General features: G+C 38.8%; 2 pseudogenes; both read right to left on the bottom strand.

Moving 5' to 3' along the window:
* Positions 1–21,602: 21,602 nt before the first annotated feature.
* Positions 21,603–21,696, bottom strand: LOC123567750 (U6 spliceosomal RNA; annotated as a pseudogene).
* Positions 21,697–21,923: 227 nt separating this feature from the next.
* On the bottom strand, positions 21,924–22,842 carry LOC102141692 (large ribosomal subunit protein uL2m pseudogene; annotated as a pseudogene).
* Between the last annotated feature and the right edge of the window lie 1,964 nt (positions 22,843–24,806).

Here is a 24,806-nt window from a genome sequence, read left to right as displayed (position 1 = left end):
TTATAACATTGGTGGTGTGATCAAAGACTGAGATTCCACTGAGAACTTCACCTAGGATTTAATCTGACTTCCTGCAGATGCTAGTTGGGAACATATAATAAAGTTTATTAGTCTGTGGTGATTCATTATGTAAAGAACTACATCATGCAGAGGAAAGAGGTGAGGGTCAGGAAAGTTACTGAATCATCAGAGTAAAGATGAGTCCATTTATACCTTCACTCCTGCCATTGTTGCTAAGGTAGTCAGTCAGACAAATTCAAATTTCCAACTATCAGTTCAAATAAGCGACTACTGTATTAGAGTAATAGAAACCTGAATGCCTACACTACAACATAAAACCAGTGGAAGTGTACCATATTATTATGAATGCTTCAGTGAATTTTTAATAATGGCTAATACTCACTCCTTTCATCCTTTTAATAAAATAAACCCTATTGCTAATGAGAGCTATAATTTCATGGGTTTCTGTTAGTATATCAGAGACACCAAGTAGAATTACTTTAATTCAATTATTAAGTAACTTTTGATGGCAAAAATCGCAATTACTTTAATTTAATTTAATTAATTTAAATAATTAATTAATTTAAATACCAACTTAATATATGACTTTACAGTAATTCCTCTTCAGTTACCATTGCACTAGCACTTTGGCAGACAGAAAACAATAAAAACTAACATACTTTAAGTACGTATATCAATATTTACAAAGCGTTTTCAGTGACGAAGTTTCATGAGTCATATGTAGCAATCCTGTGTTGTAGTTTGGGTACAGAGTAGTATTATTTATTATTGTCCTCATTTTAGAGATTAAACATCACAACAAAGCAAAAAAACAAAAAATTTAAGTACTTGCTTTAGGGTCCTAGGTAGCAAATTGCAGATCTAAGACTCAAACAATTTCTGCTCTAAGGTAGCCTACAGGTTCATTGATGCAGGAAGAGGTTTACAGAAATGTTACCTTAAAACCTCTTGATATAAGACAGATAATAAGTAAGAGGTAGTTGCCTAAATGAAGAGAAAAGATAACAGACACTTATCAAGTTAGAAAGCAAGAGAGGTCCTTTGTGGCCTTTTTTGGTGGGAAAGGAAAACCTTACCATGAGAATTAGAACTTAACCTGAACCTTCATGTGTTTCTAAAATGTGCAGAGGCAGATGAGAAAAAACCTGGACTCCACATGTGACCATAGTAAACATTTTCACATGTAAAATAGTAGTGTCAGACATCTGCCTGGGTGTAATGACATAGTGATAAGCCTGGCGTGTGATGGGGGTGGGAATTTCTCTCTCATTGGAAAGTAGTAGGTGATAGTGGTTGCCTTAGTCCATTCTCTCACTGCTATAAAGAACTGCTTGAGACTGTGTAATTTATGAAGAAAAGAGGTTTAATTGACTCAGTTCTGCATGGCAGGGGAGACCTCAGGAAACTTACAATCATGGTGGAAGGGGAAGCAGGCACATCTTACATGGTGGCAGGCGAGAGAGAGAAGTGCAAGCAGGGGAAATGCCAGAAGCTTACAAAATCATCAGATTTCATGAGCACTCACTCACTATCATGAGAACAGCATGGGGGAACCACCCCCTATGGGCCAATCACCTCCCTCCCTTGACATATGGGGATTACAATTCAAGATGACATATTGGTAGCAATACAAAGACAAATCATATCAGTGATAGACAAAACAGAAGAGATTAAATAATAGAGAGCTTTATGTCAGGCAAGAAATTTGACCTAGATGCAGCAAGCATTCAGAAACCACACAGAGTTGGAGTAAAGGAAAAGATAATCCAACCCCATAGAGAGGGACTAGAAGGGTAGAGGCCATGCAAATGAGGTAAGCATGGTGAAGCTCTGTATTAGGGATGGCACTAGGACACTAAGAAAGAAATCAAAGAATGATATGCGTTCAATGCAAAAGACAAAGGTGATCCTGGAGATTAGAGCGACCTGTATGTTGATAGTACTATTGACTAAATAAGAAAGCTAATTTGTCAGACTGTTGAGCTTGTATTTGAGAGTCAACAGGGGTGCAATTTATAATATTTGTAAAATGGTCTTGCAAAATAGCTTTGGTAAAATATTTGTAAAATGACTTTGATAATAATTGTAAAATTCTTTACAGAAAGCAGGCTGTGTCCTAATTCAGGATAGTTTCTTTAAGTTGGAGACAAAAGAATGATTTATAAAGGATTCATTTGAATCCTTTATAAATGTCTTACTTCCCACTATATTTTTAAGATACAATCCTGGGGCACATGTCCAGAGTTTTAAAATTTGAAAATTGCAATTGTTTGAACACTGTAGAAACAAGACCAAGGATCCAGGCACCCTGGAAAGACTGTATTTCCAAGGATTCCTTACAAAGGAAAGATGGGACACCATCTCCTGCCTTTCTCTTACACTTGTCTCAGAAACCCTCACTCTAAAACTTCTTTATTCCTGTTGGGATCTCCAAGCAATTGACAGTCTCTATCACTTTTTTATTGTCTCCTTACCTATATTACTACACTTCTCTCCTTACAAAAATTACTTGTTTAAATATATCCTCAACTCCCTTGCCCTGCTCCTCCTCATCTGATCACTGGCTTCAAGAATTAATATGCTGAGGCACTATGGATATGGGGCCTCTGCATTTATCATCCTACATTTCTGGGAAGCCCTTATTATAAGCACCATCGAAAGAAGTTTTAACATTGTGAAAATTGAGCCTCAAAGAAACTGAGTAGGTCACACATGGATGGCAGCATATGGATTCAAACCTAGGTCTTCTGGTACAAATTTGATGTTTATAAAAGGGCCTAGGCATTCTCCAAATATGCAGGTAGAAAAAGGAAAGGTCCTACTATAAAGTGTCCTTGTAAGAAATAAAAGAAGGAAAAGGAACAAGCTAGGAAAGGATACCACTATCTTTAAAGAGTAAATATATAGAGAAAATAAAAATAATTTTAAGGTAAAATAATACAGTATAAGCTAGATAAATAAATGCTAAAAAGATATAAAGGCAAGAGGTACTCAGAGTGACATAAGATTGTTTTTAATCTATTATATGTTAACACGAAATCCAAAAAAAATCTCATTTTCTGCAATACCATTAGGAGTATTTCCTGAGGTTAAAAAAATTAAAATAAATGATAAAATGTTTTAAATCTGGAAATTTAATATTTTCCATATATTTAGAAATTGAATGTTATTGTGTTTTCTTCTAGCAGTGCCAAATGCTGTGTTTTCCCTCTCTACCTCCGTAAACAGGTTGTTTCTTGGTGCTTACCTCAGGGTACAACCATAATTATCTCACAGCTTAGTCTGAAGTTCAGCAACTGAAACTCAGGGAATCGTCCACATAAATGAATATTAACCCGTACAGCACTACAGAAAACAAAGTGCTTCTTTCTAATGGATGAATCATAACATAATGTGGACCTTCTCACAAAGGAGCTTGACTCCTTTTTAATGTGCAGTTCTCTAATAATTTAATAAGCACTAAAGATTTCAGTCAATTTGGATTTTGGAGAATAAATAATTCACAATACAGTTTTTCACTGGAATGTGACTCTATTTCAGTGGTCCTCCTTCTTGACCAGGCATCAGAATCACTTGTAAAGCTTTATAAAAACACTTGCTGAATCAGAACCTCTGAAGGTGCAGCCTGGGCTTATTTATCTGAAAAAACACTCTGGAAATAATTGTAATGCACAAGCAAGACTGAGAATTCAGATGTAAGCAATCCATAAATAGTTCTTCAATGAGATTTCCCTGAGGAGAATGAGTTAGAATATTGCCATACAGACTTAAAAAAAAAATTCAGTGTTCTTGATAAGGAGAACTTGACACTAAGAAGAGCTACCTCGATTTTATTGCTCCACAAAACAGCTGTCATTCCACAATCTGTACACCTCCAGGCTATCCCACTTTCAGCGGCTGCAATAAATTCCAAGCATATTTCCAATGCAAACTGACCCAGCCTTTGAATCTAAATGTCTTCAACTCTCTCCTAAAGTTTAACTATAAATGTTCACTTTGGTTCAACTTTCCATTTGCCTTATATTAGTCAGCTGGTATGGTTTAAACATTTATAGATAGAAAAGCTCAGATATGGTCCAAATTTTATTGTAATCAAACGTTAACTGGATTGTGCATGCTACCTAGTATTTGAATACTGTAGACATTTGACAATAATTACTGCCAGTGAATCTTGGCTTTTTTTTTTCTTTAGAAAATGATTACTAGACACTGTGCTACGTTTTGGGACACAACCACACCCTTAATTTGCTAATATTCTAATAGAAAAGCATTTACTTGAGAACTGTTTATTGAATGGATGCAAAGATGCATAAGATGTAATCTCTGCATTCTGAGACATTACTGTCTATGTGAAGAGGCAGATTTTTGAACAAAAATTTCCTTTACAATTTGGTGTCATGAAAAACTATAGTCATTAAAGAAATAAATACAAAGGAAAATAAATCTATATGAGGAAAGCCAGTGCAGGCCTTATAGAGAAAGTGGCATCTAAACTGGAAGAATGAATGGAAAGAATATTCCAAACAGAAATATGCAAATCTCATAAACAAGCAAATCATAACACATTCAGGGAAGAGTGAGAACTATGTGGAATATTTAGCACAAGGCTCACTGACTCTCTCTGTCGCTGCTCTTGTCATCATTCTTAATAGCTTCAACAGACCAGTAGATATCTGTCTAATTGCCTGGGCCTCTAGGCTTTCCATTTTCAACAACCATTTCCTTAATTATTCCAAGCTCCCACTCGTACCATTCTATCTTTGCCATTACAATAACTGCGTACACCTTTGAAATCTCAAGTTTATGTTTTCACGCATTGTTTCCTGAATACCACCTCCTACCATTCCTGTACACTTGCCTTAGGAACCCTCCCTCTACAACTTCTTCATTCCTGTTGAGATCTCCTAGCAATTAACAATTCCTAGCACTTCTTCATTGTCTCCTTACTTGTGTCACCTCACTTCCCTCCTTACACTCATTACCCACTTACAAATACCCTCAACTCCCTCACGCTACTCCTCATTTGATCAAAGCCCTGACTAAACTCAACTCTCTACCTATTCCATGCTCAAATACTGTCAATTGAACATAACTGGAGAAAAACTCCAAAACATGCCAACTAATCCTACTTTACTTTTATGACCACTGATGTCAGAAGAAATCATTCTCTTCCCAGAGTCTTGGCTATTGCTCTTCATTTTGCTTAGACTGGTTTCCCCTTAGATATTCACATGGCTTGCTACCTTGACTTATTCAAGTCTTTGCTAACGTGTCCCTTTTTTTCTTTTTTTGAAAGATGGAGTCTCGTTCTGTCGCCCAGGCTGGAGTGCAGTGGGGCGATCTGGGCTCACTGCAAGCTCCGCCTCCCGGGTTCACGCCATTTTCCCGCCTCAACCTCCCAAGTAGCTGGGACTACAGGCGCCCACCACCTTGCCCGGCTAATTTTTTGTATTTTTAGTAGAAAGGGGGTTTCACTGTGTTAGTCAGGATGGTCTCGATCTCCTGACCTCGTGATCTGCCCACCTTGGCCTCCCAAAGTGCTGGGATTATGGGCGTGAGCCACAGTGCCAGGTCAACGTGTCCTTTTTAAAGAGGACTTCCCAGGACCATCCTGTCTAACTGAGCCCCATCTACCCTAGCCTGTCTCTCTCTACCCATTAACTCTGCTTTACTTTTCTTTATACAACTTACCGTGAAACTTTGTTTATCTTTGTCACCTCTACTAGAATGTAAGCTCCCTGAGGGCAACAACGGTGTTTGTCATGTTTACTACTATATGTCCATGTGGCTGGCATCTAGTAAGGGAGATGGTTAATTTTATATATCAACTTGACTGGATCATGTGGTGTCCAGATATTTCATTAAACATTATTCTGGGCATGTCTGTGAAGGCTTTCTGGATGGGGTTAGCATTTTAATCAGATTGAGTAAAGCAGATTGCCATCCTATATGTAGATGGGGCTCATACAGTCTGCTGTATGAACAAACAGGCAAAGTGAGGGAGAATTGCTCTCTGCGTCCTACCGTCTTCAAGCTGAGACATCATACTCTCCTGCCCTTGGGCTTAGGCACAGACTAAAACTTTCATCACCAGGTCTCCCAAATCTCCAGCTTACTCACTGTAGATCCTAGGACTTGTCAGCCACTATAACTATATGAGAAAATTACTTATAGTAAATCTAGATAAATAGACAGTGACAAATAGAATAGATTTAAGTATATATGTAAAATCTATGTCTACTGTACTGGAGATAAGAGTCTCTTTCAGGATGCACATAAGTTTTCAGATTATTTATGCAGTGCTTGATCTGGGAGTCCAAATCCTTGAGCTCATCCTTTTCTTTCACCACTTTGTCCAGTGACATCAGTAGCAAATAGCCAATCTCATTATCTTTGTTAATTTTCCGAAAATATTTGAAAGTATCATACATACAGTTACCTGTTCTTTGCTCTATCTATCTATCTATCTATCTATCTAATCTTTCTATATGCCTGGGTTCTCCAGGGAAACAGAACCAATAGAATACATAATATATATGATATTTTGGTAACAAGAGTGGTTCTAAAGGAATAGAATTTTAAGGATAAGTTTTCCGAATTGCTTCTGGGGATTCTGGAATTGGTTCTCTAATCTGATTAGCTTTAAAAATGCTAAGGACTCTGTTTCTAGCAATAAAATAGAGCACTGATAGCCCATGGTGTGATCTGGCAATGGATATATACAAGATATCTCCACTGGATCCTCCTAATCAACCACTTATAAGAAGCAAAGAATAGGGGACTGTATGTATGATACTTTCAAATATTTGTTGGAAAACTAACAAATATGAGGTTGGCTGATTGCTCCTGACATCACTAGACAAAGTGGTGAAAGAAAAGGATGAACCCAAGGATTTGGATTCCACAGTTCAAGTACTGCATAAATAATCTGAAAACTTCTGTGAACCCTGAAGGAGTCTCTTATTTCAGTAGTTGTAGGGATAAGACTTTTGAAAATCAAACACAGAATCTCAACTTGAAACTAGCTGCATTATAGCACAAGTTAAACTTCCAGACTTGCGGGGTGTCTACTGTTAAAATGAGGGCATTGACTGGGGAAAAAAAATAGTATCCTGTATGTTGGAATGGGTACATCTGGGAAGACCCTGATGAAGCTGGGGACATTGAGCCTCTAAATTCTGAAGAGTCTTTGTTGGTAGAAGAGGCCTCTCCACCCCAATCTGAAGTGGGGTAAAGAGGTCTGTATTGCCTAGGGAAATTAGAATTGCCTCCCCTGAGGAAATAGTCATATAAGACAACTGCTGGTTCTCCTTAGGACCCACCCCACCACCCCCTTTGCTTTTAGACCTATAACGAGACTCAAGGCCCAGCAGGACCCTAAAGGTGAGGTTCAAAGTGTTACCCATAATGAGATGTACTACATTCTAAAAGAATGACTTGAGTTTTGTTAATTTATACAGACAGAAATCTGGGAACATGTGTGAGAATGGATATTAAGAGTGTAGGATAATGGTGGAAAAAACGTGAAGCTGAATCAGGCTGAATTTACTAATACAGTCTCACTAAAAGAAATTCTGTATTTAACATTGCAGCTTAGTGAGTTAGGGATGGCTCTAATGGTTTGGTTAGTAAGTTGGCTAAAACACAGACCAAAAGGCAGCCCACAGAAAGTGAACTGGAAATGCCAAATCTGCCTTGGTTTAATGCAGAGGAGGAGATTCAAAGGCTTAGGGAAGGCTGGGTGTGGTGGTTCATGCCTGTAATCCAGCACTTTGGGAGAAGACGAACCTGGTCAACATAGCGAGACCCCCATCTCAAAAAATAAAATAAGTTTAGGGAGACTGGAATGTGAGAGATGTGAGTAGGTGTTTCATATAACAGCTACTTTTCCACACTGAATGGATCCAGAAGACATACCTTTCACCAAAACTACGAAAAGTAAATCCATGAGGGGAGCCCTGGCATCCATGAAGAGCTCTGTGATTATTCTTTTCCATAGGCCAGACCTTACAGTGGGAACTACAGTCACTGAACTGGAAAATGTAAGTGTAATGAGAGAAACTGAATCCCAAGGATGGCAGGAGTCAAGTGGCAGCACTCAACTACCAAAGGCAAAGTGGGTGTGGTTATCGCAATGGAGCTCAGATTCAAAGCAGCAATCAGAATAGTCTGACTCATGCAGACCTATGCAATTGACTGGTTTATCATGCTGTACCTCGAAGTGAAATAGATAGAAAGCCTACTAAATTCTTACTCGATCTGTAGAAAGAGAAAAGTTCAAGGTCAAGTGGACAAAACTTTGAATCATAAATCAGAGAGTCACAACCCTTCAATCAATTCCAATACTTGAGCCAATTTATAGTCCCAGAACCACTTAAATGAAGGAGAAGCCAGGTCTCCTTGAAGAAGGACTGCCAAAAGTTTATGCTGTAATCTTTCTCCTAACTTTCCATAAAGAGACATATGGCCTTTTTTTCAGAGTAACTGTGTACTGAGGAAAAGGAAATAATCCAACTTTTCAGGGATTACTGGATATTAACTCCAAATTGACACTAGTATTAATTCCAGAAGATCCAAAACATCACTGTGGTCCAACAATAGTCAGAGTAGGGGCTTAGGGAAGTCAGGTGATCAACAGAGTTTTAATCAAGGTCCATGTTACAGTGAGTCTAACAGGTTCCCAAAACCATCCTGTGGTTATTTGCCCAGTTCTAGAATGCATAATTGAAATAGATATCTTTAGCTGCTGGTAGAATCCCCACATTGGTTCACTGAGCTGTGGAGTGAGGTCTATTATGGTATGAAAGACCAAGTGGAAGCCACTATAACTGCCTCTACCTAGGAAAATAGTAAGCCCAAAGCAATACCACATTCCTGGAGGGATTGTAGAGATTAGGGCCACTATCAAGGTTGCACCATCATTGAAAGATGCAGGTGTGCTGATTCCCACCACATCCCCATTCAACCCTCCTTTCTGGTCTGTGCAGAAGACATATGGATCTTAGAGAATGACAGTGTAGTATTGTAAACTTAGCCAGATGGTGACTCCAATTGCAGCTGCTGTCTCAGATGTGGTTCCATTGCTTGAGCAAATTAACACATTTCCTGGTAACTGCTGTGCAGCTATTGATCTGGCAAATACTTTGTTCTCAATACCTGTTAGTAAAAACCACCAGAGGCCATTTGCTTTCAGCTGGCAAGTCCGACAGTCCACCTTCACTGTCCTACCCCAGGAGTATACCAACTCTCCAGCACCATGCCATAGTTTAGTCCACAGGGACCCTGATTGCCTTTCCCTTCCACAAGATATCACATTGGTCCATTACATTGATGGCATTATTCCAACTGGACTTAGTGAATAAGAAGTTGCAACTACTCTAGACATATTGGTTAAAAACAAACAAACAAACAAACAAACAAAAACTATAGATCAGAGAGTGGGAAATAAATTTAAAAATAAAATAGAGGTCTTCTACCTCAGTGAAATTTGTAGGACTCCAGTGGTATGGCTCGTGTCAAGATACCTCTTCTAAGGTAAAGGATAAGTTTTTCCATCTGACCCCTCTTACAACCAAGAAAGAGACAATGCCTAGTGGGCCTGTTTGGATTTCAGAAGAAATATATTCCTCATTTGTGTGTATTCTCCAGCCCATTGACCGAGTGATCCAAAAAGCTGCTTGTTCTGAGTGGGGCCCAGAGCAAAAGAAGGCTTTGCAATAAGTCCACACTGCTGTGTAAGCTGCTTTGCCACCTGGACCATATGATTCAGCAGATCCAATGGTACCTGAAGTGTCAGTGGCAGATAGGGATGCTGTTTGGAGCCATTAATAGTCCCCTATAGGTGAATTGCAGCACAGGACCTTAAGATTTTGGAGTAAGCCCTGCCATTCTCTTCAGATAACTACTCTCCTTTTGAGAAATAGCTCTTGGCCTACTACTGCGCCTTAACAGAGGCTGAACACTTAACGATGAGTCACTAAGTTGCCATTTGATCTGAGCTGCCCATCTGAACTGGTTGTTATATGACCCACCAAGCCATAAAGTTAGTTGTGCACAGTAAGGCTTCATCATCAAATGTCAATGGTAAATACGTGATTGGGCCAAAGCAGGCCCTGAAGCCACAAATGAGTTACAGGAAAAAGTGACTCAAATACCCTCAGTCCTCACTCTTGCTACATTGCTTTCTCTCTCCCAGTCTGCACCTATGGCCTCATGAGAAGTTCCCTATAATCAGCTGACCAGTTATAATATTATAATCAGATTATAATCAGAGGAAAAGAAGACTCAGGCCTAGTTTGCAGATGGTTCTGTACAATATATTCCCCATTATCCTGAATAAGCTAGGTTAATATAATGACGTTTTGAAGATTCAATTACAGTTCCAGCTAAGTGACAATACCTTACAGTGCTGGGGCAGTGTTCTCCAGAAGGCTGTATATGCTCTGAGTCAGCATTCAATCTATAGTGCTGCTACACCCACAGCTAGAATTCACAGGTCTAGTAATCAAGGGGTGAAAATTAGAGTGGCACCACTCACTATTATCTCTAGTGACCTACTAGCGAAATATTTGCTTCCTATTCCCACAACCTTATGTTCTGCAGGTCTAGAGGTCTCAGCTCCAACAGGAAGAATGCGTCCACCAGGAGACATAACAATGATTCCATTGAACTGGAAGTTAAGACAGCCACCTGGCCACTTTGAACTCCACATGCCTCTGATAAAACAGGCCAAAGAAGGGAGTTACTGTGCTGGCTGGAGTGATTGATCCTGACTACCAAGAAGAAATTAAGTTGCTATTCTACAATGGAGATAAGAAAGAGTACATCTGAAATATAGGAGATCCCTTAGGACTTTTCTTAGTATTACCATACCCTATAATTACCGTCAGTGAAAAACCCAATCCAGGCAGGACCACTAAGGCCCAGACCCTTCAGGAATGCAGGTTTGGGTCATTTGAAAGAACCACAGTCAGTTGAGTGCTTGCTAAAGGCCAAGGGAATACAGAATGGGTAGTGGATGGAGGTCTAACTACCAGCTATAACCATGTGACCAGTAACAGAAATAAGGACTGTAATTGTCATAAATATTTCACCCTCATTTGTTATTAGCATGTTTGTATGTACAACTATACATACATGTATAAGCATATTTATTTATTAATATATATTAAGCAAATATATTTTGTTTTCTTCCCTCTCTTATTCATTTATCATGTAACATAAAATATATTGACTTTATATCATAGTATTTAAGTATTGTTAATTTTACATCATAGTATTTAGGCTATGGGCTATAAAGGAGAGAAGCAAACATCACTCAAGGACTTTACCTCCTCTTCTGGGGAAGGGGTTAGCGCATTGCCAATTGTATGGAAGATATTTTATCATGTTAGGTGTAACTGTTGCCTTGTTATTGTCTTTATTTGGATATTAAGTATGCTTTAAGGAGATGCATATGGGTGCCAAATTGACAAGGGGTGAACTTCGGATAGTTAATTTTATGTGTTACCTTGACTGGGTCACAGGGTGCCCAGATATTTCATTAAACATTATTCTGGGTGTGTTCATGAGCAACTTTCTGGGTGGGATTAGCATTTGAATCAGTAGACTGAGTAAAACAGTTTGACCTTCCCAATGTGGGTGGGCCTCATCGAAAGTTTTAATGGTTTGAATAGAACAATAAGGTAGTGTGAAGGAGACTTCACTCTCTCTTCCTGACTATCACTGAGCTGGGACATCAGACTTCTTCTGCCTTAGAACTTGGACTCAGACTGGAACTTAGGCCATCAGCTCTCCTGATTCTCAGACCTTCAGACTTGGACTGGAACTATGCCATCTGTTCTCCTGGGTGTCCAGCTTGCTGACTATAGATCTTGGGATTTCTCAGCCTCCACAGAATTTCTTATAATCAATATATAAGAACCTGACCCGTTCTATTTCTCTGGAGAATCCAAAAGAATACAGTAAGAAATACAATAAATAAATGAATTATTAACATTCCATGTAGCTAAAATGTAACACAGGAATTAGGATATGGTAAGTGTCTGAGTCCATTTTCTGTTACTTATAACAGAATATCTGAAACTGGGTAATTTTTACAGTTTCTTACAGTTTTGGAAGCTGGGAAATTCAAGATCAAGGAGCTACATCTAGTGAGAACCTTCCTGCTGGTAGGGACTCTCTGAAGCATCCCAGGGCTGTGCAGGTAATCAAATTGGTAGGGAACTGAGCATGGTAGCTCATATCTCTCTTCCTTTTTTTTTTTTTTATAAAGCCACCATTCTCATTCCTGTGATAGCTCATTGATCTATTAACCCATTAATTCATTAATCTGTTAATGGACTAATCCACTCATGAGGGCAAAGCCCTCATGACCCAATTCACTCTTAAAAGCCCCCTGTCAGCACTGCCACATTGGGGATTAAATTTCCACATGAATTTTGGAAAGGACAAATATTCAGCCTAAAACAGTAGCTAAAAATATAGCAATAATAATAAAAAGAAGAATTAAATGTATTATTCTCTAATTGTACACAAGATACTCTATCAAACACTTTAAATGGACCATTTCATTTAATCCTCATAACCCTATGTAATAGGTAGTACCTTTACAGAGAAGATCACTAAAGTTCAGAGAGATTAAGTAACTTATTAGGGTCACATTACTATAAACTTTAAAAAAAAAAATTCCCAAAAAGAAATATCTTTCTTCATTATTTCTGTTATTTCAAATCAATCAACTAATCAATTGAGTGACAAGAATACACTGAGCTCGCTGTTATCTGCCCCAGGTGATTTCCTCTAGGGAAATGAAGCCACAGACAAAAAGCACAAATATCTTCCTGGCTTCAAGAAACATTAGATCAACAACCCTCAAAAACACATGATGCCTTCAGACAACCCTTCCATTTTTTACTTCTGTAACCAGTTATTTGCAAAAGCAAGAGTAAACTAGAATAGCTGAATAATTACTAATTACAAACAACTATACATAAGGAAAAAATGAGTTTAAATGAAGCATTTTAAACCACGTAGTCCATTTTTTAAATGTGGAGTTCATGTTATTAGTAATGTGGGGATTACGTTTTACTCTAAAGACTAATAAGTCTGTCCCTGGTAGACTTAATTAAAAACACAGAAACAAAAACAGAACCTCTTTTTCTCCCTTTACATAGCTACCTAGGTCAGAGGTCGGAAAACTGTTTTTGTAAAAGTCCAGATAGTTAATATTTTAGGCTTTTGGGCCATGGAGTCTCTGTTACGACTGCTCAACTCTGCCATTGTAGCAAGAAGTCCACCATAGAAAGTAAGTAGATGAATGAGTGTGGCTGTGTTATAATAAAACTGCCTTTGTAAAACCAGGTGGTAGATTAAATTTGGCCGGAGGGTTATAATTTACCCAATCCCTGATTTAGTCTAAGTTACCTCTTTCCAAGATTACAAAACAGAGTGGTCCCTAATCCAATAAGACTATGGGTTTGTAAAAAAGGACAATTTGGACACAGAGAAGGACACAGTCTTTCCTCATTCTGATGCAAATTACTTATTGATGAAGTCTAACCTGGTGAATACTAACACTCAAAGTGAAGAATAAGTTGAGAAAGAGTAGAGGGAGCAGTAATTACAAGATTATGCCTCAACTGGAGCGTATCATAAATAACAACTACAATAGAGCCTAAGAAAATAATAAGAAAAGTTACCCTTTAAGACAGGAATCTATCATTTTACTCAACATCATCTTTTATCAGCAGGCTCTTAAATGTTATTGGTTCTTTCACATATGCCACTTACCTACATTTATCAATCTGCTCTAGAGCAAAGCAGACTTGTTACTTGTTACTTTACCCACCATTATGGCAACTTGTGTGCTGAGACAGATAATGCCAATCAGAAAATGATATCTGCAAATTAATTTTTAGGTTATTTTTAATTATTCACCCAATTCTAGGCCGGGCGCGGTGGCTCACGCCTGTAATCCCAGCACTTTGGGAGGCCGAGACGGGCGGATCACGAAGTCAGGAGATCTAAACCATCCTGACTAACACGGTGAAACCCCGTCTCTACTAAAAATAGAAAAATTAGCCGGGCGCGGTGGCGGGTGCCTGTAGTCCCAGCTACTCGGGAGGCTGAGGCAGGAGAATGGCGGGAACCCGGGAAGGCGGAGCTTGCAGTGAGTGGAGATCGCGCCACTGCACTCCAATCTGGGCGACAGAGCAAGACTCCGTCTCAAAAAAAAAAAAAAAAAAAAAAAAAATTATTCACCCAATTCTTAAGCAGGAATTTTCTACAGGAAAAGAATTCATCCTAAGGGCAGAGAAAATCAAAAGCCAATCAGATAACAGCGGTCACTAATAATTTTCCTCCAGCTAAGCCCCATGGAGTCCTGTATACTGTGATGGGTAAAATCTAAAAAGAAGAGGCAACTTTATCCACCAAAATCTCAATGGGTCATTGAGAGTGCTGGTCAACTTCATTATCACTGTAGGGAACTTTAGCAATAGCAGGATGATGCAGCTGTTACTTATCCACATTGACCAACAGCAACAACATCGAGCAACCTAAAGAGGATGACATTAGTAACTTTAACACCGGTGACTTTGTGAGTAGGGGTGACATATTTGCCACTTTTGGTGTCATCACTACAATGACCCGAAAACGAAGAAAATGAAGCGACTCACATAGAAGTGAAAAGGACTAGTTCCTGATCTTTGTGAGACCACGTTCTAGGGATGTCCAGAACTATTTGAGAGGAATATATGAGGACTGTACTTCTTAAGAAGAAGACACAGGAAAAAAGACAATTCCTATGTTCTGTCATTATAATCTTGTTTTTGTTCCTGGGTTGGTTTAGCCCAGGAAACAAGGGTTGATGGAACAAAAAATTTTTTGTGGAACAATGAAATAAATGTCTTACATATTTTCAACAATTCTGTAGTATTTGTGGCCTTACCAATTGCTTATACATTTTGACTATAAGATAGCACCATATTAGCATTTTACTATTTTAAAAAATCACAATAATGTTTCTCAAAATTTCACCTGAAAAGTGCCACCAGGACATCAGAAAATCTTCAATGCAGGTTTTGACTTTTTCTTGTTTTTTTAATTTCAAAGAAACTACAAGAAAATGCTTTTTAAAATTATAATAAAAATATCTGAGTCATAAAACCAGTCTTTCCACTTAAAATGAGCTCATTTTCAGTCATCCAATAAAATATCACGTAATGAAAACTCATTTTAATTCCCCTTAAAACTGCATTTACATTAGCAAACAACTTTTTTTTTTACTTACAGCAAAACTGTATCTACAGTATATTATAACACAATGTTGAACACAAGATCTTGCTAACATGTTATGCTGGAAATTTATTGTTATAGGATTGAAGGTGCTTTCAAAAACTATCTGGTATAGACTTTAACTTCCAAAATAAAGTCACTGAATTTCAATTTCCAAAGTGAATTATATAGAACACAAGTGCCACTGTTTTGTTTTGTTTTGTTTTGTTTTGTTTTGACATGTTTTATGTTTTTTGGGGTTTGTTCAGTACGAAGGATAATTTCTAGGGGCAACTAAGTTTAGGAAATTCTTTGTTAATATTAAACAGGCTCAAAACTGATCTTCTTCAAAAAACATATCTTCTAAAATATCATGTATACTATATAATGTGCCTGGATTTCTAGCCTCAGAAGGTTTACATAGGGATTAAATTCACATTTGTAAGAAAACAGCCTTCCTTGTTTGGAAAAATCACGTGCCAGGTGCAGGATCAAGGACATCCCTGAGGCAGAGCCAAAATCTCCTTCAGCAATTTTCTTCCAAAGTACTGAAAGACATTAACAACTGCCACCACAGAAGGCCTTCTCCAATCCTTATGTGTGAGATTAATTCCTAACTTTAGTTCAGAGAATTGAATTTAAAATCGTATCAATTGATAAACTTACATCTTTTAATTTAAACCAATGTCATATACTATAGTATTACTATTATCATTTTAAGCAGTAAATTATTCAGGAGAGAATTGCCAAAGCCTCCTGGGATTTTTTAAATAAGTAATTAAATTGCACTGAGACAAAAAAAAAAGTCTAATCTTTTTTTAAACTACAAAGTGGATCGTGACAATAATCTTTGAACAACCAAAGGACTGTTTGTTGGACACGTGATAAAGTTAGAGAAAATAATTTGTCTTCCATACCATAGGAACACGTTATTTGTAGAGTTAAATATACATTGTCTCAAACGTTCTTGCACTCAATGCCTCATAATCATAACGTTTGTACATAACACTCATCAGTTGATTATCAACAACTGCTTACATGAAACCACAGTGCGAAAAATGTGGTTACAAACTACCAAGACAAAAAATGAAAAAAAAAAACACTTCCTATTTATCAGCTTTATAAAAGGTGAAAGGGTGTGGTTAACAAAATAATGTACTTCAAAATAGCCAGAGTAGTACTGAGACAACTAAGCTCATCAAAGTTTGAGAATATGTTGTAATATCTTGATCCCATCATCCAGGTAATAAGTACAGTACCCAATAGTTTTTCAACCTTTCCCCACAATGGTAGTCTCCAGTGTCCATTGATGCCATTTTTATGTCCATGTGGACCCAATGTTTAGCTCGCTCTTATAAATGAAAATAGGCAGTATTTGGTTTTCTGTTTCTGCATTAATTTGTTTAGGATAATGGCCTCTGGCTGCATCCATATTGCTACAAAGGACATGATTTAGTTATTTTTATGTTTGCATAGTATTCTATGGGGTGTGTGGATCTATCTATATATATATGGTGTACATACGTGTGTGTGTGTATATATACATATATATATATATATATAAAATATTTTCTGACTGGGCACGGTGGCTCATGCCTGTAATCCCAGCACTTTGGGAGCTGAGGTGGGCAAATCACAAGGTAAGGAGTTCGAGACCAGCCTGGCCAACAATGGTGAAATCCCATCTCTACTAAGAATACAAAAAATTAGCTGGGTGTGGTGATGGGCATCTGTAACCCCAGTTACTTGGCAGGCTGAGGCAGGAGAACCTCTTGAACCCAGGAGGCAGAGGTTGCAGTGAGCCGAGATTGTGCCACTGCACTCCAGTCCAGGCGACAGTACAAGACTTCGTCTGAAAAAAAAAGTATATTCATATATATACACACACACACACACACACACACACACACACACACACACACGGTGTTTTATCCAATCCACCATTGTTGGGCACCTAGGTTGATTCTATGACTTTGCTATTATAAATAGTGCTATGATAAACATACCACTTCATGTGTATTTTTGGCAGAACGATTTATTTTCTTTTGGATATATACCCAGTAATGGGATTGCTGGGTCAAGTGGAAGTTTTTTTTAAGTTCTTTGAGAAATCTCCAAACTCCTTTCTACAGTGGCTGAGCTAATTTACATTCCCACCAACAGTGTATAAGTGTTCTCTTTTCTCTGCAGCTCCACTGGCACCTATTATTTTTTGACTTTTTAGTAATGGCCATTCTGACTAGTGTCAGATAGTACCTCATTGTGGTTTTGGTTTACATTTCTTTTGATTAATGATGTGGAGCACATTTTCATGTTTGTTGACCAATTGTGTGTCTTCTTTTGGGAAGTGTCCATTCTGTCTTTTCACCTCTTTTTAATGTGGTTATTTGTTTTTGGTTTACTGGGTTATTTAAATTTCTTATAGACACTAGATATTAGACCTTTGTCGGATGCATAGTTTGCAAATATTTGCTCTCATTCTGTGAGTTGTCTGTTTACTCTGTTTATAGTTTTTGTTTTTGTTTTGGTGTACAGAAGCTCTTTAGTTTAATTAGGTCTCATTTGTCCATTTTTGTTTATGCTGCAATTGCTTAATCATAAATTTTTTCCCAAGGTCAATGGCCAGAATAGTGTTTCCTATGTTTTCTTCTAGGATTCTTATAGTTTGAGGTCTTACATTTAAAGCTTTAATCAACCTTGAGTTAATTTTTGTATATGGTGAAAGGTAGTTATCCAGTTTTATTCCTTTGCATATTGCTAGCTAGCTATCCCAGCACCATTTATTGAATAGGAAGTCCTTTCCTCATTGCTTATTTTGGACAGTTTTGTCCGAGATCAGATGGTTGTGGGTGTGCGACTTTATTTATGGGTTCTCTAGAACGCTCTTATTCTTAAGAGATGCAGGTTAAACATACTTGAATGTGACAGAATTCCTGCAATTTACTTTTTAAAAAGTCACTAAAAAACTCCTATGTGTGTTTGTGTGTATTTGTAAGGACATAAATCAAATGTGGCAAAGTAAATAGTTGGTGAAATAGGTTAAAAGTATGCAGTGTTCATTGTACTATACTATTCTAACATTTTTTGTAAGTTTTTAATGATCAAAGTGAAAAGTTGGGTGGCAGGAAATAGTGAGAAATTGTTGGCCTTGAAGTCAGAGAGCCTGGAAGTTGAATTCATGTTTTTATCTTGGGCAAGCCACTCCCGACTTCTGAGTATGAAAGGGATAACCTCACTAACCTATTCCATAAGACTGCTGTGAGGATAACAATCTAGGCCCAGGGGTATTTGTAAACTAAAAAACACTCCAGGGTTCCCAACCCGGAGTCCAAGGACAGAAGACAGATTCCATGAACTTGGATGGGAACCTCACTCTAACTATCTCTCTAACTGCACTACCCTCTAACTGCAATTTAACATTTCCTTCAATTACACACATTAGCGTAAGTTAACATGTCATCTATTTGTTCACAGTAACAGCTCAGTATTGTTAGCTCTGTTATGATTACAGTTAATTTTCTTAAGTTGCACAAGTGACAGTCATGAAAAACATGAGTCAGCGAAGAGCTCTTACAATCTTACATCCTCTTTTTTCTTCCACATCTGAAGGACACGCCTACTCTGAGCCAATACTATGTGAAAGATACTATACCATTGACTCATGTTTTCCATGGCCCTCAATTGTGCAACTTAAAAAACCAAATTGCAATAACAGAGCTAACTCAATGTGTTCAAAAATGAACTCCTGATCTTCCCCCTAAAAAAACCGCTCACTCAAAGCCTCTCCCATCATGGCACTCCAACAGTCCAGGTGCTCAAGTCAAAAACTTCAGAGTCATCTTTGACTTTTCTTTTTTCCACCTTACCTCTAATTCTTTAGGAAACTCTGTTGGCTCTACCTTTAAAATATGTAAAAATCTAACCATTTCCCACCACGGATACTGCTACTGCTCTAGTCCAAGCCACCACCATCTTTCACCCAAAGACTGATACAACAGCCTCCTAAGCAGGTACCCTGCTTCTTCCCTTGAGTCTATTCTCGGTAAATAATTATCCTTTTAAAATATGTCACATCGTCCATTCTGCTTTTTAAAACTTTGCAATGGTTCCCATTTCTCTCAGAGTAGAAACCAAAGTCCTTCCAATGATCTCCAGAACCCATATGATCTGCCTTCCCTTTACCACTGTAATCTTAACTCCTACCTCTCTCTCCCTGCCCCCACCATGTCCCACCCACACTGGCCTCCTTGACATCCCTAGAACATGTCAGTCATGCTCCTACCTAAGGATTTTGGCACTGGATGTTTTCACTGCTTTGGAACCCAGATATTTATGTCACTAATTGCATCATCTCCAAGTCTTTGGTCAGAGAGTAAGAGGCCTACTCTGATAATTCTATTTAAAATAGCAACTGACCTCTGGATGCCTAATCCCCCTACATTTCCTCTAGCATTCATGACTTTCTAATGTATAAATAATATAATATATAATGTCTATTGCCCCCTGCTAGGTTATGATCTCCAAAGAGGGCAAAGGTCTTTTTTTGTTTACTCATGTTTTTACATTATTTATTCATTTATCTATTTTGTTATTGTTTTGTTTTCAATTTTTATTGTGCTTAAATATAAGATATACTATCTTAACCATTTTTAATGTACAGTTCAGTGATATTAAGAACAGTTGTGGCTGGGTGCAGTGGCTCATGCCTGTAATCCTAGCACTTTGGGAGGCTGAGGTGAGAGGATCACTTGAGGTCAGTTCAAAACCAGCCTGCTAACATGGTGAAACCTCCTCTCTACTAAAAATACTAAAAAAAAAAAAAAAAATAGCCGGGTATGGTGGCCGTTGCCTGTAATCACAGCTACTCAGGAGGCTGGGGTACGAGAATCACTTGAACCCAGGAGGCAGAGGTTGCAATGAGCCGAGATCATGCCACTGCACTCCAGCCTGGGCAACAGAGCGAGATTACATCTCAAAAACAAAACAAAACAAAACAAAACAAAACAAAGCAAAGCAAACAGTTATATTGTTGTGCAATCACCATCACCATCCATCTCCCGAACTCTTTATCTTATAAAACTGAAATGCTAGAGTCATTAACAAATAACTCCCCATTCCCATTCACTCGTATTTTATTATTGTAGCACCTAGAAGTGTTTACTACATTGGTACTTAACAAATTTTTGATGATTAAATGAATGAATGCCTCTTGTAAAACTTCAAATATCATCTCCTTAGGGAAAATTTCCAAATTTATAATTTAAGTGCATAGATTTTATTCCAGATCCTCTGTTTTATATAAATTATTCCCTTCTCTCTACTGTTTGAAGCATTAGCTATGCTTATTGCACATGTGTAATCTCCAGTATCATTAACATGTAATCTTAGACATAGCAAATGTTTACTGTTAGACACTGAGGACCACTAGAGAGGGTAGGGACAGAGGGAGGGGGACAAATGTTGAAAAACTAACTATTGGGTACTATGCTCAGTACCTAGATGATGGGATCAATCATACCTCAAACCTCAGCATAAATATACCCATGTAATAAACCTGAGCATATACACCCTGAATTTAAAATAAAAGTTGAAATTATTTTTTAAAAGTCCAATAACAGAACAAATGAATGAATCCCAGAGCCATGAACATTGGGTCTCCCCCACCTCCTAAACCAATCCCTCATGTTTTAGCTCCTCCTCTGTGGTCCCAAGTTGGCCAATATGTGTTAAAGCCAAGAGGCTCTGAATAGGAAGGACATAGGTGGCATTTTAGGAAATGCATAGAACTATGTTTTCAATAGCATAAACAACAAGTTTTTTTTTAAGTTTTAAATTATGCATACTAATTATGCATAAAATTTAATTGATGCATATTAATTGCATATATTTATGAGATACAATGTAATGTTTTGATTGCACGTGTATACATTGTGTAATGACCAAATCAGGGTAATTAACATGGCCATCACTGTTAACGTTTATCACTTCTTTGTGATAAGAACATTCAAAAACCTCTCTTTTAGCTACTTGTCATCTCATCTAGTATGCAAAAGAACTTGAGAACTTATTCCTCCTATCTAACTGTAAATGTGTACACTTGACCACCACTCTGATCATCTCCTTCCTACCCTCCCCATCCTCTGGTAACCACTATTCTCTTCTCTGCTTCAACGAGAACAACTTTTTTAGATTTCAAAAATGAATGAAAGTATGTAATGTTTGTCTTTCTGTGCCTGGCTTATTTCACTTAACATATTGCCCTCCAGGCTTCTCCATGTTGCTGTAAATGACAGCATTTCATTCTTTTAAAAATATAACACTTCACGAATTTGCATGTCATCCATACTAATCTTCTCTGTACCATTCCAATTTTAGTATATGTGCTGCTGAAGTGAGCATGACAAAAACCAAGGTTTAACATGAAATATTAATGGCTTTATTTTAAGTGCCTTGAGGGCCAATGAAAGAGAAAAGATGGGAAGAAGGAGAATCTAATCACTATACTCCTATTGGAAACTTGGGGTAAAACAACAAGTTTCTAAGATTTCCAGCTGCTCAGGAACCTGCTAGTGCTCTTTTTTTTTCTTTTTCAGGGGAGGGGGGCATAATATTACAGTACAGGTATATCAGCTTTGGGCAGCAGCAGAAGGCAGTTTCACATAACTCTTCATGAATGGTAGTGGCCAAATCTTTCGGCCAGCCCAGCACCCCTTGCGGTGCCATAGCCCACTGGAAGGCTTCTTGCCCAGTCAGTGGTTGTGACCTGCCCTGCCAGTGACCTGTTTGTTATGATCAGTGTTGGATACTTAGCCTACTGTTGCTATGCATGTTTCCAGCACCTGCATCTGCCTCTTAGAGGGCAGCTGGATAATGGCTGTGCCATTCACCTTCCACAGTAGCACACCTCACGTCCCTGCAGCTCGGATATACTGGGCACCCTGGCCTCACTCACTTTCCATGCTGTTGATGAGGGTCGCCAAAGGCAGAGTCCCAAGTGGATGCACATCCCCTTCCTGAGCAGCAACTGCCATTCGGCCTATGTGGTTAGAGTTCAGGATGGTATCTCCAGCCTGCTTGTTTTCTATGGCGATGATCCAGTGTTTCTGGCTGCCCCAGCAGCCAGAGCTATGTCTGTTGACCTACAGGGATCACAGTGGACTTGGATAACCTTCTCCTCAAAGGGTCCTGATTTGGTCTCTTCCTCAGGCCAGAAACACAAAAGTCAATCATGCAATAATGTTGCTTGTGGCCCCTGCCAATACCATGCACCCGGATCTGGCCTGTGTGATCTTCACCCCCAGACTTCTTCATCTTCACTGGTTTAATGGTGTACTTGGTATGACTCTTTCAAGACACAAAGTTGGCACTAAGGGCCATAGAAGTAAGGATTTGGTGGCAGGGGAGCAACATCAAGGCAGAGGGCCATTGGAAGAGGGCATTGTTCATCACCTGGGAGGCAGGGAACAGACTTGGGACAGGAGTGGCAATGGTCGGGGGTGCCAGGCTCAGAGAATGCAGAGTACAGGTCAGTGCCCACAGGATCATCAGGGTAGCCGGGTCTCAACACACTCCTGCTAGTCCTCTTGAGAGAAATATTGAAATAGAAAACCTATGAAACCACAGTGAATACCCTTCCACCAAAAGAAAAGGGAAGATGCCCTTTTCTTTAGATCCCACTTGAAGTAGGATAAGGTCAAGATGCATAGAATCCTATTTATACCTAGTATTAATAAGGAAGAAGAAAACGTTTAGGGAGACATATGATTGTGTCACTCAAATTCGCTTCTACCCGTCCTTTAGGAAATGCTTCAGATTCTTTGGCAGGATGCCTGTAAGCTAAGAGGCAGACTAACAGTGGGATCCTAAAACAGAGCTGTGAGCACTGGTGGGGAGGAAACCCCTCCACACCTCTCTGAGAGCAGCAGTGGTAGCAGCTGCAGTGAGAGGAGGGTGGATAGACGGAAGCCAATTGAGCAGGGGGAGGAGAGTGGAGAGTGACAGTGCAGCAGGAGCAGATCTTTGACAGCCAAGTAGAGAGAGCATGAGCAAGGGGACATGGGAGGGCTTAGAGGTCCAGGGGCTTAAATAGTCTGATTTTTAAGTTAAACCCTAGAAGCTCTTATTTATCCTTCCCTGCCCTACAGGGCTATTATTCCCAAGAAAGGGGAGGCACAATTAGAGACACAAACTCAGTGTCTCTCTTTTTTTTTTGATGGAGTTTCACTCTTGTTGCCCAGGCTGGAGTGCAATGGGGCGATCTCAGCTCACTGCAAACTCCGCCTCCCAGGTTCAAGCGATTCTCCTGCCTCAGCCTCCCTAGTAGCTGGGATTACAGGCGCCCACCATCATGCCTGGCTAATTTTTTCTGGTTTTTTTTTTAGTAGAGATGGGGTTTCATCATGTTGGCTAGGCTGGTCTCGAACTCCTGACCTCAGGTGATCCAACCGCCTCGGCCTCCCAAAGTGCTAGGATTACAGGCATGAGCCACTGCACCCGGCCTGGACTATCTCTTCTTTGAATCAAAGTTTCAGCCACAAAATGGATCACAGAAGTTCTGTGTGTCCTCACTCACAGATATTCTGTATTCCAAAATTGCACACTGGTTGAATTTTTCATCAAGCTGCAGGTTAAACCTCTCAATAAGTTTAGATCTGAAAAGTTGAAACTAATTTCTAGTGGCTGTTGAACAAAAGTAAAACTGTCTCCTTCACATCCCAGACCCTTGTTCCTCTCCCAGTGCCTCTATTTTTAAACACGTCTGTTGTTATATCTAGATGAAAAGCTGTAGGATTGGGGAGGGTAAGGGAGTAGGAAATTGTGTGGTGATATATATATTTTTAAAAAAGAAAAAACTGTGTACTCTCATAGGCTCCTATAACTGGCTACAACCCAAGCAGCGCACAAAGTTCTGAACTTGATGGAGCTCAGAAAATTCCTCCAGCAACTCCTTTCATCTGCTTCAAACTTTCTAAAAGATTGACATATCTTCTTAACCAGCATTTGGTGTCATATCTTCTAATTGCTTATCAATATCTCTAAATCTCTAAAGGACACTTTTTTCCAGTGTTCTCCCTCAGCTCTGAGGAGATCAACTCAGACCCATGGAAAACACTAGCCAAGCCCACAGTGCCCTGCCAGGGAAGGAAATCTACAGAGAGTTGTGCAAAGCAGGGAGGCACCCTTATCATATGTTGCAGAATGAAAAAGTTTGAAATTCAGTTTTACTCAATAATTGAATCCTACACTATACTCCCTCCAGAGCCTTCAACACTGATGAATTCCTCTTAAATTCCTAAAGGCTGAAAGGAAGTTTTGAGAGATGAGATCAGACATTAGGGATGTTATTAAGATTTGGGGAGAATGACAACAGGAACAAGGGGTGAAGGGCCCAAACTGAGAATTTGAAAAAGAGTTTTCAAAAAGTACATCTGTTAGCCATTTGTTAAAAATTGCATTAGTGTACCATATAAATGACTATAAACAATAATAGAGGTCACTATTAGTTGCCT

This window comes from Macaca fascicularis, chromosome 11 (assembly GCF_037993035.2).
Source record: "Macaca fascicularis isolate 582-1 chromosome 11, T2T-MFA8v1.1".
Classification (NCBI taxonomy): Eukaryota; Metazoa; Chordata; class Mammalia; order Primates; family Cercopithecidae; genus Macaca; species Macaca fascicularis.
The sequence above is the reverse complement of the archived record's forward strand: the minus strand, read 5'-3'. Positions and strand labels throughout refer to the sequence as shown.